This window comes from Trachypithecus francoisi, unplaced genomic scaffold (assembly GCF_009764315.1).
Source record: "Trachypithecus francoisi isolate TF-2019V2 unplaced genomic scaffold, Tfra_2.0 Lachesis_group2, whole genome shotgun sequence".
In the NCBI taxonomy this organism is placed as follows: domain Eukaryota; kingdom Metazoa; phylum Chordata; class Mammalia; order Primates; family Cercopithecidae; genus Trachypithecus; species Trachypithecus francoisi.
Genome location: NW_022681465.1, coordinates 145,174,718 through 145,194,309, shown reverse-complemented (window position 1 = coordinate 145,194,309; position 19,592 = coordinate 145,174,718). Strand labels below are relative to the sequence as shown.

Here is a 19,592-nt window from a genome sequence, read left to right as displayed (position 1 = left end):
CACTTGCACTTGAGGACAGAAAAGAGAAGTAGGTTCCTTTGGATAGTCAGGAAGTCTACATCCAGGTCCCTTTTCCTCACCCTTATATGATGTATGTGGTCCCTTGGTGAATTTAAAGGGCGAGGTTTGGGGCTCGAAGCTTCAGAAAGAGAGGAGAGAGTGGAAAGCGCCGCTCAGAGCCTATCTTAAGCCCTCTACTAGGAACAGGAGGGAGAGCAGGGGCCAGAACTTTGCAACTGCTTCCCCCATTCCTTAAGAGTCAAAATATCTTCTAACTATAGGAGGCTGGTGTTCAATAAAGCATCTGTGTCTACACAGGTGAAGGAAAGCACGAGACTAGTAAACAGGGTCAGTCTGAAAAAGTCCACTCTCCCTTGCCCTTTGCACTTCGTTTTGGACAAACTATTGCAGCCCCTCCATTAGGTTTTGCTTGTGCAGGAACACCTTCTATTTGCTCTTAGCGTGGAAGGTACACTGAAGCACAGGAACATAAGCGTAAGAGCCCTGTGCCCACAGAGAGCCACTGCTACCCTGGGGGAATTTTGGGAATCCAATTAATACAGAAAAGAGACCTGTCTTCCTACTTCAACTAGGAAGAAAATATAGAATTCCCTCCCCACCCATGTTTTCCCAAATTTCAAACTCTACTTTTGCAAGAAAATGAGAACATTATTGTTATGAAACAACCAAAAACACTTAATGCAGCAACTCAAATCATTAGAAAGCTAATTTGGAAAAGACATCAACCCCAATCACTAGAAAGCCAATTTGGAAACGACATTTCCTAGGTTTCATCTTGTAGAAGGTATTCATTTCAATGGGTATCACTGTAGGGAGAGACATCAGCAAACGTCTTGCTCAGTTAAGCTTCACAAGTTTAGCTAGATGGGCCCAGAGGGACCTATGAGTTAATTATATACATACAATGCTTCAGCTAACACAATTTAGAAAGTATTTGAAGTTCAAAAAAATGGAAAAACAAGTCCTTAACTGAGGTTGGGAATTGTCATTAGATTTCCATGCAGTATGGATACTTCTGGTAGATAGAAAATTACTTTGTCCTCATCTCCAGAAAGTGACTGCATATCCGTAAGAGAAAAGAGCAGAAATGTTCCTTGACATTGTGTGTGTGTGTGTGTGTGTGTGTGTGTGTGTGTGTGTGTTTTGGAGGAGGGGGCGGGGGGAGTTCAGTTCAACTTTCAATAGATTCCATTTTATTTTCATCTGGTAGTTAAGGCTTATGCACTTGTTTGTTCAAAATCCACATTTAAAATTTTAGTAACAGGTGAAGACGGGTACAAGTTGATTTAATCCACTTTAGTACCCAGTTGTCCTGGCTGGTTCTTCCATGGGATGAGCTGTATCTATCACCAAGGTTCCAAGATGTATCTATCACCAAGGTTCCAACATCTAGTCCTTTTGTAGTTACACATTGCAGCTTCTCTTGGATATTGGCACAATTTGGAGTAGGAGCAGAGTGGGGAAAAGCTACGTTCATCTCTTAGTGAATCAAAATGATGAGAAGACATTGTGCCTTCAGTTGGAACAATCTTAAATTGTTTCAGGAGGCCTTGGAATAGTATTTGGGAAAATTTCCCCCTTGTCTTTCTGAATCATGAGCTAGATTGGGACAGAGCTGTGTGATGAATCAGGTAGGCCCAGGCTCATTGGCCAGGCTGTGCTTGAGGAATTTTCCACTATAACCAATGGGGAAAATGTCCCTTCCACATATCAAGCCTCTGGATTTATTCATTTTTTTTTTTCACATATCCTGCAAAATTTCTCCTGCATTTATTCAACAGTCCAGGCATTTTTCCTAAGACACAAGTTCTGAGAAGGCAAATTGGATAGGTCTCCGTTGTTTAAGTAGATTTCAAGGTTTCCATTTGGCCAACTACTCTTTTCTAATATGAGAGAACCAGCTCATCCACCCAAAACCAAGGGGGGAAAAGCTGTTGGCTCTGTGCCTTAACACAATGACATGTGGTGAAGAAGGTAAGGGAGTGAGAAGAGCCCTGTGCACCACTGTAGAGACAGGGGTGTGGGGGAGAGTGGGGGAGATGGGAGTAGGCTGCAGAGATCAGTCTTCAAAAGACTCACTGGCCACTTCTCTATTCCTCTAAAATGTCAAGTTCTTTCCAATAGTGGTGAGCATTTCCGCATGCTATGTTCTATGCCACTTCCTCACATCTTGGCATTCAGCCTCTCAACTGTCCCTGCTTCATTGAGGCCTTCCCTGACCACACCATAGTCCCGACCTCTGGTGTTTTCTGTGTTCACATTTTTTTTTTGGCCTTTTTCATGACCCACAGCGTTTTATAATATTTGTTTACATTATTGTTGGCCATTTTCACTAGATCTTTTACTTTTGTTTTCTTATTTTATTTTATTCGTTTTTTTGAGACAGAGTCTCGCTCTGTCACCCAGGCTGGAGTGCAGTGATACGATCTTCGCTCACTGCAACGTCTGCCTCCCGGGTTCAAGCGAGTCTTGTGCCTCAGACTCCCAAGTAGCTGGGACTACAGGCATGCACCACCAGGCCCAGCTAATTTTTGTACTTTCAGTAGAGATGGGGTTTCACCATGTTTGCCAGGCTGGTCTCAAACTCCTGACCTCAGTGATCCACCTGATTCAGCCTTTCAAAGTACTGGGATTACTGGCGTGAGCCACCATGCCTGACCTCACTAGATCTTTTCTGTTGACTAACTGGCACTTAGTAGATGCTTAATTATTTTTGTTGGAGACAAACATTTCTTAAACAAATGAATAAATTGCTGAATATCCTACTTAAATATTTAGGTTTCATACCTCTAACCCCCATATTAAAATTATCTGTTGTGAGCTGGAAATTTTCTAGCTCATAAGCTGTATTCCTATTGAAATAATTGTTTCGATTTATTCCTGTATGCATATACACGATCAAAATTTACCAAGCACTTATGTAAAGAATTATTCTGGCCAGGCGCGGAGGCTCACATCTGTAATCTCAGCACTTTGGGAGGCCGAGTCGGGTGGATTATGTGGTCAGGAGATCGAGGCCATCCTGGCTAACATGGTGAAACCCCGTCTATACTAAAAATACAAAAATATAGCCAGGCATGGTGTCATGTACCTGTAGTCCCAGCTATTTGGGAGGCTGAGGCAGGAGAATTGCTTGAACCCAGGAGGCAGAGGTTGCAGTGAGCCAACATTGCACCACTGCACTCCAGCCTGGGAGACAGAGCAAGACTCCTTCTTGAGAAAAAAAAAAAAAAAAAAAAAGAATTGTTCTAGGTGCCAAGGATATAGATTTATATAAAACAGAGTTTCTTCTTAGAACTTAAATTCTATCATCTAATTTTAATAACATGAGCTTTCTTAGAAATATAGCAAATGCATTCTATATCAACAGACTATAGCGCAATGTTAAGTGCCAAGGCTCCAATATCATTCTCTGTCACTTATTTGTGTGCTCTCAAGCAAGTTACAAGATCTCCCTAAACTGTGGTTTTCTTATCTATAAATTAGGAAAATGAATAGCATTTATTTCATAGAGTTATTACAAGGATTAAATGAGATAATATGTGGAAAAAATACGTTGCTATTACTTTGAGTATTTACTTTCGTCATCATCACCACCACCAATGCTCAGCAAATGTGCAAGTACTTAACTATGTCAGACACTGGGATAGGATCAGAGATTCAGCAACATCAGTGTGTAAGATGTAGTCAGTCTCTGATGTCATGGAACTTAGTGTCTAATTTACAGTTCATGTAAAAGGGGCCATAGTCTTCAAAGGAGGCAGCAGAGGGAACTCTGAAAGACTGACATATTTCAGGCTTATACTTTACATAGAAAAGGCCAATTACAATTACACAGCCTTCTTAAGTTACCTAGCTCAGTATGACAGCATGTGGACACATTTTTTTTTTTAACCACCCTTGTCATGGTCCCCTCCCCCAACACTCAACATACCCACTTATCCTTCCTTAGGCTAATGCTTCCTACACGGGAACCTTTTAGGTCACTCTGTCCAATTAGCACATTAAATAGCTACAATTTTATTAAAACCTTTGACCTAAGCCAGTCTGGAGATTCTTAATAGAGGCTTTAGGTGTCAGACAGTCCTGGTTTGTGTCCCAGCTCAGGCATTTATAAATTTCATGACCTTTGGTGAGTAATTTAACATCTCTGAATCTCTGTATTTGCAAAATGGAGGGAAACAATAGTTGCTACTTCACAGGGTTGTTGGGTAACTTCAGAGGTAACCAAAGTGCTTAGTCCAGGTTTGGCTCAGAGCCAGGCTTCACTAAAATGACCCTTCTTCCTCCTGCAGTACTTCATGAGATCTCCCATTTGCAGAGAATTGGAGAGATGCACTCCAAGTCAATTGTTCATGTGAACAGAAATGACCTAGAAACCTCAGTTTTACTGCCTATCAATCTGTCTTAATGAACAACTAGAAACTGGATACATGAAATTTTATCATCTTGCAAAAAGTCCTTTATAAACCATGAAGTCTCATGCAAATGAAAGGAATCAGGATTATCTTCTCTTGACTTTGACATTATGTATGTGCAGACCTAGTCACATTTCTCTATTGTGGAATCATATGGAATTTCTCTCTATGATCACTAAGCACCAATTGCACAACTCTCTAAGGTGGTTTACGTGCTGACTGTCCAGAGAATGACCTCTTGAATTTCTAGCAAGTTTGCAATTCCTGTTTGTGCATGCTACAACATGTAATACCACATAAGTGATCCTTTAATGTGGCATTTAACCTGGGAAAAGAAAACAAAACCTCTTGTCCTCAAAGTGTTGTATTTATTCTAGACTCTGGACTCTTAATGGATTTTACCATGTAAATGTTTCTGCAACTGAAATTCAAGTACGAAAACTTATGAAAATACACAGTGGTACACTGAAGCTGGTAGGTACTGGCTATTGAGAGCTGATTTTGCTGATCACGCACATCTCTTTCTAGTTCTGCTTTGAGAGACATCATGTTGGTAGCTTAACATCAGAAATCTGCCATATTTACATAATGGAAATTAAAAAAAAAAACTATGTAAATTCAGGGTTTTTTTTGAGAGCCACTTGTTAAACATTTACCAGTCTAGCAGTAGAAACACATTACTTGCTGATATATCTTTCCCCTTATCTCTGTTATCTGTACAAAGTCCTCTACAATTTCTATATAAAAAATCTCCCAAGTTGTGTCAGTTCCAGAGCATTCCACCATTCAACCAAACTTCTGCCATAATGTTAAATAACTCTTGAAATCCTACCTATCCCTGAAGGTTTCCCATATCCATCAGAGGAAATTTGATGCCTTTGCCTGATCCTTTCCAGGCTGGTTATGAAATTACCATGGTAGACTTGTGAGTGATTGCTTTTATAAGGGTCCTAGACCTAACAATGTAGGACTGTTTAGCCATGCCCATTCTCAAGGAATCACTCCTTTTGACTATTCAGGTTCTATTGTGACCCTACTCTTGTCCTTGATTTGCCTCAATACTAAGCAAAAATATCTACTGTGCATGATTTCATTGACAGCTGTTTTACTTGTCTAGTTAGGATATTGATGTAATGGGAAAAATGTTACAAAACTCAAGAGTCTAGATCTGAGAGCATGAGATAAAATATCTTCTTGTACCTCTTATCATTCATTGGTTTTAGAGTTAAATTTAGGTTGTCCTCTGCAAGAAAGTTTTAGTTTACAGTGTATTTGTTAGGTATAGGGTGAGGATTTCCAAAACCAGTTTAGCAACACTCCAGGGACATACTTAGTACCTGATTACATTGCTCAAAGTAAAATTGTAGTATAATTTAAACAAGAATAAGTATTGGGAAATGTCTTTCAAACCTTTATAAAATATACCAAGAAATAACACTTTACAAAATTTATTCTAATAGCCATGGATGTGGGCAAAAATTTAGCCATAAAATTATTTCTAAAGAACATTGCTTATTATCATGAAAAACTGGAAACAACTCAAATGCCCAACAAAATAATTTGTTAGGCAAATTATAATGAGTTCATATAATCGAAAATTATTGATTCATTCATATAATAATAATAGCTAACATTGAGCATTTCTTATGTACTAGGCACTGTGGTAAGGGCTTTACTTGCATTGTCTCATTTTATTCTAACAACAGCCTCTATATAGTAAATATCATCTCCACTTCACTGAGGCTAATAGAGGTAAATAATATACCCGAAGTCAGACAGATGAGAGCCTGGCTCTGCCCCATGATCTGTCTCTACAGCCCATGCTCTTAACCACTGCGATTTGAGCTATTGTGAGTGTGTGTGTGTGTGTGTGTGTGTGTGCTCGCGCGCGCATGTGTGTCTATTGCAGGGAGTTTAGGTCACAACAGAATCACCTGGAGGTCTCTTTCCAAAGCACTCACCACTAGACTCTTACTTGTCTCTCTTAGGGATGAATATTCTCTCAGTTGAAAATCACCACAATTGTGTTGGTGAGGATGTGGCAAAAATCAGAACCCTCAAATCCTACATTGCTTGTGGGATTGTATAACAGTGCAGCCACAAATAGTTTGCCAGTTCTTCAAAATAATAAGCACAGTTACCATATGACCCAGCAATTTCACTTCTACGCATATATTGAAGAGGATTGAAAGCACATGTTCACACCAAAACTTGAACACAAATGTTCATGTAGTAGCATTATTTATAATAGCCAAAAGTGGAAACAACCCAAAATGTCCATCAACTGATAAATGGATAAACAAAAACTTGTATGTTCATACAATAGAATATTATTCAGCTATAAAAAGGAATGAACTGTTGAAACATGCCACAACACAGATGAAACTAGAAAACATGCTAAGTGAAAGACACCAGACACAGAAGATCACATACTGTATGATTCCATTTCTGTGAAACGTTCAGAATAGACAGCTGCTTAGATGGAGAAAGTAGATTGATTAGTGGTTGCCAGGGACTGAGGGTAAAAAAGAAAGGATGCGAATCACTGCTAAAGGGTTCAGAATTTCTTTTGGGGGTGTTGAAAATGTTCTAAAATTAGGTAGGGGCGGCCGGGTGCGGTGGCTCACGCCTGTAATCCCAACACTTTGGGAGGCCGAGGCGGGCGGATCACGAGGTCAGGAGATTGAGACCATCCTGGCTAACACAGTGAAACCCCATCTCTACTAAAAATACAAAAACATTAGCGGGGCGTGGTGGCGGGCGCCTGTAGTCCCAGGTACTCAGGAGGCTGAGGCAGGAGAATGGCGTGAGCCCAGGAGGCGGAGCTTGCAGTGAGCCCAGATTGCGCCACTGCACCCCAGCCTGGGCGACAGAAAGAGACTCTGTCTCAAATAAATAAATAAATAAATAGATAGATAAATAAATAAAAATAAAATAAATTTGGGGCAATAGCTACACAACTCTGAATATAATTGAAAACCTTATGGCATGTGAGTTAGATATCAATAAAGCTGTTATTAAAGATTAAAAAATCATCACTATCATAAACCACTTTTACTTATAGGGAGTATGGAGTATGCTATATTCTTAAGGTATGGTAGTGCAGAAACGCTTAAAAGTGGTGACAAAGATAGATGTTCGCGATGTTTAAAAAATCATAAACCAAAATAAGCCAACTGCTACAATTTTTTGGTTAAAAAATGTGCATATGCTAAAAGGAATGTATCAAAATATTAGCAATGGTTATGTGTAGTTTTCTTTTGTGTTCATATTTCTGTTAAAAACATTTTTAGAACATGCATCATTTTAGTTTTTTTTTTTTTTGGATATGGAGTCTTGCTCTATTGCCCCGGGTGGAGTGCAGTGGCGCGATCTCGGCTCACTGCAAGCTGCGCCTTCCCGGGTTCACGCCATTCTCCTACCTCAGCCTCCCGAGTAGCTGGGACTACAGGCAACTGCCACCAGGCCCAGCTAATTTTTTTTTTTACTTTTAGTAGAGACGGGGTTTCACCGTGTTAGACAGGATGGTCTGGATCTCCTGACCTCGTGATCCGCCTGCCTTGGCCTCCCAAAGTGCTGGGATTACAGGCGTGAGCCACCGACTCCGGCATCATTTTAGATTTTTTAGATTATCATTTTAAACTTAGTAAAAAAAAAATAAGTGTTTTTTAATTCCATGGAATACATTTTAGGATGAAACTTGTATAGAAAAAATTAAACCATTTTCTTCACACCAGGAAGTCAAGAGACACATGAAACAATTCTGGTCACATATAAAAACATATATGTGACCAGAATGTATAGAACAGCTCTGTGCAATAGAAATATAATGCAAACCACATTTGTAATTGTAAATTTTCTAGTTTCCACATTAAAAAGTGAGGAACAAACTGATGAAATTCATTTTAATATATTTATATTTGAATTTTTTGAAGATAAAATTATCTTATTTAATCTGTGAAAATATATTTTCAATATATAACCAATATGGAATTACTAATGACATATCTAAATTCTTTTCTTATGCCAAATCTTTGAAATCTGATGTTTTACACTAAAAGACCTTTCAAAACTAGCTACATTTCTAGGGGTTGGCAACCACGGTTACCATATTGGAGAGCAGAGGTACAATGGAACTATTTCAAAATTTTTATTCCATTTGCAGAAAAGTTTTAATGTGTTCTTTAAAAAATAAAGTTTTATCTACTAGGACCTTGAATGTAATGCTAAAACTGAACTAAACAACATTAATCTGACAAGCCTCAGAACTATTTAAAGTTATATAAACTGAAGATGAAAATATATATAGACATACCTATATATATATTATAAAGAATAGTAATTTTTGAATCCAATCTGCATTTCCCCCTAAAACTAGTAAGCTGAATAAATAAAATACAAAAAGACCAGGATTCTAATAGTAAGATGATACCATATAACAAACTCAAACAAAAAAGATGTAATATATTCGTCCATCACTGTAATTGTTACCCTCCTAATAGGTCAACTATTTAGTTCAACACCTATGTCTTCAATTCCAGCTAAGAGAAGAAGCCAAATAGCCAGATGTCACTGCCAAAAAGGGAACTTTCATATCTGGGCATCTGGACACTATTATAACCAATGAAGGTGGAGAAATTTAAAGGTATAGTTGGTAGGCATCTAGTAGAGAACCATTAGTAGTCTTTTAGATTGTACTGGAGAGTAGAATGTTGTGTCACATGGTCAGTGGATTAATTTCTGAGGACTTATTGAATTAGATATTCCATTGTCTTTAACTCATACATGCAAACAGTTTGTTTTGTATGCAGCTGAGCACTCTCTCCTTCCTAATACAGTTTCTTCACTGATTCCTGGGCACTGCTCTCTCTTTATTCTCCTACTGCCTCAGTGTACACTCCTCAGGCTCATTTGGTAGCTCCTCACTGCTGTGACCTCTAAACGTGTAACTACCCTAGAGTTCAAAGTTCAAAGTCCACAGTCCCACAGCTTACCACTCACATAACAACAAAACCCTAAATCTGAACTTTAAGCATAAACCTCTCCCCAGACTCCAGAACAATATCACCAGCAGCCAAGCTGATATTTCACGGGGCATCTACAAGGCATCTCAACCCCTAATTCTGCCCCACAATACCCTGTCCCACCCTCCTGTTCCTTCATTCCAGTCTCTCATTCCCATCTTTTCAATCCTGCCTGCTCTAACTTTGAAATATATCCAGAATCAACCACTTCTCACCATCTCCACTGCTGCTACCATGCTCCAACTATCATCCTATCTCACCAAGATTATTTCAATAGATTCGAACCAGTCTCTGATCCTCCTTCACCCCTAACCCCTACAGAGAAGTTTCCAAGCAGCAGGCAGAATGGTCCTTTTAAATGCAAATCACTTCATGTCACTTCTGCTCAAAGCCTTTTATTGGCTTCCTACACATGCAGACTAAAACTTTCTTAAAATGCTGGAAAGATTTAGCTCCAGCTATAGCTCTGTCTTTTTTTTTTTTTTTTTTCACTTATCACCTGCAGCACCACCAAATTTCACCTCCCCTCCCAACACCACCACTCCCTATAGACGTGGAAGGAAGACAGGACAGGAAGACAGGAGAACATTCCCATTCCAAGACCTTTGCATCTTATGTTCCCTCTCTTTCAGACACAAACATAGCTCAGTGCTTTACTTCTTCAGGTGTCTGTTCCAGTATCAACTTCACTGGGATACCTTTCTCGACTACTCTGTATAAAATAAATTAGCACCTCCATCTCTGTCCATCACTCTCTATCCCCATATTGCAACTAGACTGTATATATTTATTTGGTTTTGGTTATTACACCAGTAGAACATAATTTCCAGGGAGACAGGAACTATTTTGTTGCCTGCTTTATATGCAGTACCTGGAACAGTGCCTGGCACTACTAGTTATGCTAATATATCTTTTGAAAGAATAAAAGAGTGAATATGTGTTTGCTTAATAATAAGGATGAATCATGAGGAAAATTAATGAACAACAAACCTAGGATGCTTATGTAGTAAAGGATTTACCCTTGCCCAAAGAGAGGACTGGGTTTTGCCCTATGCTTCTTGGAGGAAAACTGTATCATACATGACAGCAATGTCTTTGTTTAGGGTAAGGACTAACTCCAGTGGAACTTAGGGTGGGGGTGGCAATACCAGAATGACCATGTGACTTAGGGTGGAAGCTTTGGGTCACATGGTTATCAGGGCACCTGAACACTAAGTTCAATCATGTATATAATCAATTAGTCCATCATGTCTACCTAATCAAGCTCCAATAAAAACTCTAAATACAAGGCTCAGATAAGTTTCTTTGGTTGACAATACTTTATGCATATTGTCACATGGCAGGAGGATAATGGCAGGGAGGTAATGCATGAGGTCAATGGCAAGAGGGTAATGCATCCTGAAGACAATTGAAACTTTGCAACTGGAACTCTCCCCGGCTCTGCCCTATGCATCTCTTTCTTTGGTTGATTTTAATCTGTATCGTTTCCCTATAAGTCATAACCTTGAATATAATCACTTTCAGTGAGTTCTGTGAACTCTTCTAGTGAATTATCAAAACTGAGAATAGTTTTAGAAATCCTCTGAATTTGTAATTGGTGTCAGAAGTTAGGGCAGTTTTGAGGATTCTACCCTCAAACTTAGCAGTTGTCTAACTCCAGGCAGTACTAATCATACATCTGGCAAAGTTGAAGCTAAAAAGTGGGCTTAGAGAGAATTAGGTCTAGCCCATCGTTTTGTTGATGAGGAAAGCCTAGAGAAAAGATGCGACTTGCCCAGATTACCTGGTAATTTGGTGACAGACGAGCATGAGACTTGGTGTCCTGAATCCCATGATCACATCCGCACACACACAATGGCTCTTCTTAACTTTTGTTTTGTGGCATATGCACTCCTTTTTCTTAAGAAGATTAATACAAATTTATTGGATAATTAAGTTGGCTTAACTCTCCAGTATTCTAAGGTCAGTGTCAAGGGGAGAAATTACCACTGTCTTTCAAATTACCAGTGTCTTTCAAAAGACACTAGGGCCAGCCCTGGACAAAATTGTAAAGTAACACAGTTCCTCTTTTCTCCCTTGCCTCTGCTTTTAAGCCCTGTGATGGGCCAGGGAAATGCTGCAGGAGGAGCTGTATCAGTCCTCCTGAGCCACAGCTGTAGATGTCCGGGTAGAAAGCCTTTATGCTCAGTTCTATTATCTTTAACTGGTTCTATTATCCTTCACCTACACCATCATGGTCTGCCACACTCTCCTTCTTTGGAGGAAATCTGAAAAGTATAGGCAGCTTTAGAAGCTTTAGGACACAGCACATGGTAAACTTAGCTCATCATGTGGGAAACATGTTGACAAATTCAAGGCATTATGCAAAGAAGGTTGTCATTCTGGCCATTACTGTACTAGTGTGATAAGTTACAGAAGCCAGAATTCAAGAGTTAGATGGACCTTGAACTTGTAAGCAAGGTTGTATATATTTTAAAACTCAATAAATATTTATGGAATAAATATAGAGTGAAAATAATGATATTAAACATCCCGCAAATAGAGACCTTCGCAATTTACATTTGGCATCTGACAGCCCTACAAGGACTGAACAAAGGATGAAAATCCAAGTTCATAAATTTACATTTGAAAAGTAGCATAGGCCCTGAGCCGTGACTTTAACATTTTAGGATCATAGATCCTTTTGAGAATTTAATGATGGTTTTCAACTGTCTCCCAGGAAAACAACAACAGCAACATAGTTTAGAGCACTTCCTGCTTCCAAATGCTGACTCATTATGTCTATTTCACAGATAGGAAGAAGAAGAGAGAGAGAGAGAGAAATAAATAAGGCCTGGGTCCAAAGAAAGGTACAAAGTTGAGTGCAAGTTTAGAATTACAGTGCTATAATGTCCCCAGCAGATTTTTTCGTACAGAATACAAGTGGCTCTTACAGATACAGCACTTAACTGGTAATGATATAAGTCCAGATGTGAGTCTCCTTTCTATGATGGGTCAGTAAAGGGTAATAGGCAAACGGCTAAAGGCATGACTTTTGAGAACCAGGCTGCCTGAGGTCAAATCTGTACTGTGGGCAAGTTTCTTAATCATGTTGTGGTTTTATCTCATTTGTGAAACAAAGATAGTAATAGGATCCACTCCTAGGATAGTTGTAAAAATGGAATGAAATGCCTAAAGCAATGCATGGCACATAATGCACACCCAATAAATGTTCACTCTTGGTATTAGGTGTTGGATACTGTCATTTTTATGAACACTGTCATTGTCTACATGGATGCTGGATTTTATTCATTTGTGTAGTCTTCATCCTTGAATTACGTTAACAGATTTGCTCTTTTTTTTTATTTTTTTAAGTTAACTAAAAGACATGGTTTCATTATAAAGGAGTATGAAACTCATGTCAGTGGGCTTCTAATGGAGGCATATTTATTCAATATCAAATTTTTATTACCTGCCTACTATGTGCTTAGCACTAGGTTTTCTAGTTGCTTGTAAGGAGCTCATGACTTGATTGCAAAGATAACTGTTATAATTTATGTGCAAATAAGAGACCAACCAAGTGTGAACTAACCACAATGTAAACATGTAGAGGCATCTAGTGGAGTGAGAATAGCTTTGAAAGATAAAATAGATGAGTAGAATACCTGACCTGGGCCTTGAAGCAAGACTCACTACATAATTTGTGGGGCCCAAATCAAAAAAGGGGGAGTCTTTTGTTCCTAAAATATTTGGAATTTTAAGACAGCAACAACAGAGCATTAAACCAAGCACAGGACCCTTCTAAGAGTGGGTCTTAAGCCACTACACATGTCACATGCTCTGCCTTGAAGGATGGGAGACTCATGGAGAGATTACCGACATTAGCAGTGACACTTTCCAGACTGTCAGTCATGCCATTCACACGCCTCTGTGTCCTTTCTTGTACTTTTTCTCTGAAGCAAAATATTTTTACTTACTTTTTCAACCTATGCAAACCCTACCTATCCTTCAAATCCCAGCTTGAATCTGAGCTCAGAGGGAACACAATGGAATAAAAAGAGCCCCAGACTTAGAAGAGCAAAGGTCAATTCTGCATTCCATCAGCTCTGGAACTATGAGCAAATTCTCTTAACTTCTCTCATAGTGGGTTGCACACATGCCACGTAGGGGGATCAAAAGGCATCAGAAATGCAAAAGAGGTTTGAAATAATAATTCCTCATATGGACAAAGAGCTTTATAACTTTCCTGTAAACCCTTCCCTAGCTTCTACAGACTACAAATAGCACTCTCTGAGTGTCCAGTGCCTGATTAAAACATACATGCACACACGCACGTGAGCACCTGTCTGTCCCTCCCACCACCTCTCTCTACTTAGCATGTATGATTTTTCTGTCTTATTATCTCTTTTAACTTCTTAAGATCTTCAGGCCCTAAGTCTTTACCCCTTCCAAGTCACCCTCCTCACTAAGTCAGTATGATCTTTGTAACTTATGGTTCCTCACTGCCTAGTGTAAAGTTTCCTAAATCCAATGGCACAGAATCAGTGTGTTTTGAGGTGTTTGTTAATCAGTGTTCTGGGAAAAGAAGTGCAGTTTGAAAAAAAGCCTCATGCTATAGTAGCCCTCTGCTGTAGGTTTCCAATGCACATGTAAAACCTCTGAGAAATCCTGCAATAAAAAAGTTAATTTAACTTTGTTCAAATCAGAATTTTCCATATTAATTTGCCTATATTTACATTTTATACAATACCCGTGTTCTGCAGAAATGTTTTGTCAAATGCTGGCCTGCACTCAGACATTCTGCGTGTTTTATAGAACCTCTAGAATCTATTCCTAACGTAGGTTTCTAGTTCGTTTTCTGTTAACACCTTCACAAACCCTGTGCTGCAGAAACAGTGGGCCATTTTCAGTTTCTTGAAGAACTCTGAGCTCTGCACCTGTTGTGCTCTCTGCCAAGAATGTCTTTCCTGTCACTCATCCATCCATTTATCCCCCAGTGATGTGTTTCTCTTCACTTAAGACTCAGCTCACTTGCTCTGTAAAGACGTCTCTGACATTTTCAGTAACTACTGTCTCCTACTTCCAGTGGTTAACTCTTCTAAAGAACTTCATATATGAAAATGATTCCTGAGCTTTATTGAATGCCTTCTTTATGTCAATTGTTTAGCTTTTATTGTGATGTAGGCAACCATCTAAGATGATTAAAATAAGGTCTACTATACAGATTAATAAATGCATGGATTAAGAAACCCACTTCTTTTTCTGCCTTTTGAGTGGTGCCCACCATCCACCTAGTAGACCCATTCCAGAAACACAGAAGACATTTGGAAAATCTTCCTCTACCCTACATCCAGTCAAGAGTCATGTCCTATATATCCCAGATTCCTAAACAACCTTAAAACCTGTCCATAGGCCAGGTGCTGTGGCTCACGCCTGTAATCCCCGCACTTTGGGAGGCTAAGGCAGGCGAATCATTTGAGGTCAGGAGACCAGCCTGGCCAACATGGTGAAAACCCATCTCTACTAAAAATACAAAATGAGAATACATGGACACAGGGAGGGCAACATCACATACCGGAGGCTGTCGGTGGGTGGAAGGAAAGGTTGGAGAGAGCATTAGGACAAATACCTAATGCATATAGGGCTTAAAACCCGGATGACAGGTTGATAGGTGCAGTAAACAACCATGGCACATGTATACTTATTTAACAAACCTGCACATTCAGCACGTGTATCCCAGAACTTAAAGTAAAATCAAAAGAAAAAAAAAGTTAGCCGAGCATGGCGATGGGTGCCTCTAATTCCAGCTACTTGGGAGGCTGAGGCATGAGAATTGCTTGAACCCAGGAGGCGGAGATTGCAGTGAGCCAAGATTGCACTGCTGCACTCCAGCCTGGGCAATAGAGTGAGACTCAGTCTCAAAACAGCAACAACAACGGCAACAACAATCTGTCCATATCTATCCATTTACACTGCTACTAAGTTAGCCTGGATCAGTATCATCTCTTGGCTGTGTTCCTGCAGTAGCTTCTGAGCAAATATTCCATCTCCATGTTGCCACAAGTGTGATCATTTCCTAAAGCGCAGATCTGATCATGCCAATTGCCCTGCTTAAAGTTCTTGAGTGCCTTCCCATAACTCTTATGAAAAGAATCCAAGGCCCTTAATACAACGTAATGGATCTTTAAGGATTGGCTACTGTCTGCCTTCCTACCTATATTTTGTTATTAATTAGGACCTCACAGTCTACACAGGAAACCTTGCAGAGCCTATTGTGATTTATAGGCCATTGCCAAACATTCTTTCGCCTCTGGACTTTATTTTTATGCTTCATTTTGAGACAAGATCTTGCTCTGTCACCCAGGCTGGAGTGCAGTGGCACGATTATGGCTGACTGCAGCCTCAACCTCACAGGTTCAAGCAATCCTCTCACCTCAGCCTCCTGAGCAGCTGGGACCACAGGTGTGCACCACCACACCCAGCTAATTTTTGTATTTTCAGTAGAAATGGGGTCTTCCCATGCTGCCCAGGCTGGTCTTAAACTCCGGGGCTCAAGTGATCCACCTGCCTCAATCTCCTGAAGTGTTGGTATTACAGGCATGAGCCACCACACCTGGCCTGCCTCTAGACTTTTGTACATACTTTTTCTACTTCCTGAAATTATCTTCCTTCTCCTCCTAACTCTGCTAATTCATGAGCTTCTTAAATGTAGGCCAAGGATAGTGCTGTTCCTTTAGGGCCCATAGCATCTTGACATTTTTTTCTCTCCTGTAAGATCTTTGGGGCCAGGGTTATATCTTAATCACTCTCTTATCTGTACCTAATATGGTGCCGGCCCTAGAACTGGCATGGAATAGTCATTTATTGAATGCCTGAATGAATCAAAGAATGAATAAATGAGTAAATGAAAGCAAAACTAAAAGGACAGCTTTAGGGTATTACAAGAGAAGGAATTTAGAGCTTTCTTTCACACATCCTCCTGCCTTTGTCCTCTATGTCAAAATATGTTGTCCTCCTTTCACCTCCCCAAAAGCTCCATGCATGCTCCACTTGAAGAGCCTTTGCATCTTCCGGAGTGTTTCTTCTTCATTCACCCACAGCTAATATCTCTTTATCCTTCACATTTCAGATTAGTCATCTTTTCAGGAGGAAAGAATTCTTGCTGATGCAGACGAGTCGGCCCCCTGCAATACTGCTCTCAGCACCGAGTGTCTCCTTCATTACTTTCACCACAGTGTAGCTCTACATCTATGCCTATGGATGTTCATTTAGCAAAAGTTTCCTCCAATAGACAGTAAGCTCATGAAAGAATCATGCCTGTTTTTTATTCACTATTGGATTCCCAGTGCCGAAGTACGGACACACAAAAGTTTGTTAAATGGATGCATGAATTAAAAACAGTAGTTTTTAATCTCATCAGTGGTTTTTTGTTTGTTTCATCACCATGTACATGCATAGTAGGGTTCAGTACGTAAGGGCTGTTTGTTAAATGAAAGACTATAACTGATTTCTTGCCCCAGTTTATAAGCAGTTGTTAACTAGAATGGTTGAGATAAAAAATTTTGTTTCTATAAATTTAGTAATTTTTGCATATTTTCATACTATTTTGTAATATGTTTATGGCTTCTCTCGAAATAAATGTCAAAAGAATTCCATCTGCCCAGCTCCTGGACTCCAACTCATTAGGCAAATAAAGAGCCACAAGTCCATCTCCACCGCAGGAAAGGACAATAGCTCTAATTCATAGATTCTATAATGTGTACATAATTGGAAGACATCAAAATCTGTCATGTCACAGACTAGTCAGTGATTCTTCAGTAAGAAATTATGAAAATCACAAAACAAATGGTCCAAAGGGGTCATTACTGTTTGACAATTCATCGGGCTAAATAATATTGTCTAAGTGATCGCCTGGCTCTGTTTGACCTTAAACGAAAGCAGAGGAACTGAGAAATACATTAAAGAAAGGCTATGCTTGGGCTTTTGGAGTTACACAAACTTTGATATGTCTGGGAAGAAGTGTTTTTTTCCCCCATAATTTTAAGAAGAGGGTAGGCTATGACATTTTAAAGCCTGTTTACCTCATAATCAAATCATCCGCAATTTGATAGGTGCTTATCAAGTGGGGGGTATTACGCATGTCTTTATGCACACATTAACTCTGTCTCTCGCCATCACCCCGAAGAAGGTATTATTAACTATCACTGAGGCAACTGAGACGCCGAGACCTGAACTATCTTCGAGAAAGTAGAACGTGACTGATGTGGGGCTCAAACCCACCGTTACTTGACTCGACTCAATAATGATTCCACTTACATTTCTCTATGCAAATTTCTGTTCCAGCCTTCTACTCAGTAAGTACACACTAGGTATTTGTCAAAAAGAATCAAAGTGCCATAATTCCCATAATTATTTGAAAAGAACACCTAAACAGTCACCAGGATGATTTTTTCTCTCAAAGAATCTATTCAGTTTGAGATGCCCTGTCGTGGTGAGATCTTACAAAACGATAAATAAACCTTTAGACATTTTGTTGTTTAATTTTTTAAGCCCATTTCTTTCTTTTTTTTTTTTTTTTTGGTGATTCACTTTCCTGTTACTCAGAACATTATGCACCCACACACATCAAATAAAACTGAATATTCCAAGATTTAAAGGTGTTAGTGGGGGTTGTCAATACATGAAAGCAGAGAAGCTGTTTAGTGTAATTGGGGAAAAGTGGAGGCTCAGACTGTCAAAAAAAAAGATAGCTTTTCTACTTTAAAACTACAGTTTGAGGATATAGAAGTGGACCATCTAAGAAATGCTGGCTTAGCCTCTTAAGAAGATAATGATCCTCCTTGATTTAGAACAAGCAGAAAAAGAAAATTAAGGTCAACGATGAACTGAGCACATATTTGTTATCTCCTTTTCCCAAGATCTCTTTAAAATGATAGTAAAGAAGCAAAGCAGATACAGCCCCAGAACAATGAAAAGAATATAAAGAGGGTCATTAAGTGAATGATGCATATCATGTGTTTCCGGGAGAAGACAGGTAAGTGGAGGAATGATGACAGATTGAGGGCACAGCCAAGGAGGGTCCCCATCTATCTTGCAAAAACCTAGAGAGAGTTAGGATTTAGAAATGCCAAAGATGATGTGGGATGAAGGGTGAAAAATGGAGTAGGTGTGAAAAGGGATTTACCTGCCCCCCATTCCCACTGTTCAACTCTTCTCATCACACCCTGGGAGGATACAATAAAAAGTTCTTCATTTTGAAAGAAAACTAAAATGGTCTGGGGTGGACTAAGGTCACGAGTGTGGGAGTTGGGTCTTCAGAGCAAAGTGTTCTGCATTTTGGCGTTAGGGACTACAAAATACAAGGTAATCTCTGTGCCTACTCACTGTATAATGAAACTCACTAGTTGGTAAGTCCTATTCATATTCATTTCACAGTTCTACTGATTCATTCTCATGTATGACTGGGCAAAGGAAGATTATCTAGTCAATTGAGTAAAATCTACAATGTGAGGGGAAAAAAGACCAAGATAAACAAATATAAAAACACATACTGAATCCCAGCACTTTGGGAGGCCAAGACGGGCAGACCACGAGGTCAGGAGATGGAGACCATCCTGGCTAACATGGTGAAACACTGTCTCTACTAAGAAAAATACAGAAAAACTAGCCAGGCGAGGTGGCGGGCGCCTGCAGTCCCAGCTACTCAGGAGGCTGAGGCAGGAGAATGGCGTAAACCTGGGAGGTGGAACTTGCAGTGAGCTGAGATCCGGCCACTGCACTCCAGCCTGGGCAACAGAGCGAGACTCCATCTCAAAAAAATAAATAAATAAAATAAATAAAGTACTGGAGAAAACAGACACTTTTAGGGCCAGAAATAAATAAATACATCCTAATTTGTATGTGCAGAAACATTTAAAAGGAGAATAAATCTACAATTCAAGAACCGAATGCTATACAAAGAAGGAAAACAGAGAATAAGAAAAAAACCATGCAATTAAAAAATATGGCAAATTTGTTTTTAAATTACTAGAAAGTTAAAATATACAGGTCAAGGAAATCTCTTAAAAAGTAGAAGAGGCTGGACACAGTGGCTCATGCCTGTAATCTCAGCCTTTGGGAGGCCAAGGCAGGTGGATCACCTGAGGTCAGG

General features: G+C 39.5%; 1 protein-coding gene across 5 annotated transcripts in view; it reads right to left on the bottom strand.

Moving 5' to 3' along the window:
- PPP2R2B (protein phosphatase 2 regulatory subunit Bbeta) overlaps positions 1-19,592 on the bottom strand; it is a 331,924-nt gene that overhangs the window by 289,222 nt on the left and 23,110 nt on the right. The window lies entirely within an intron of this gene.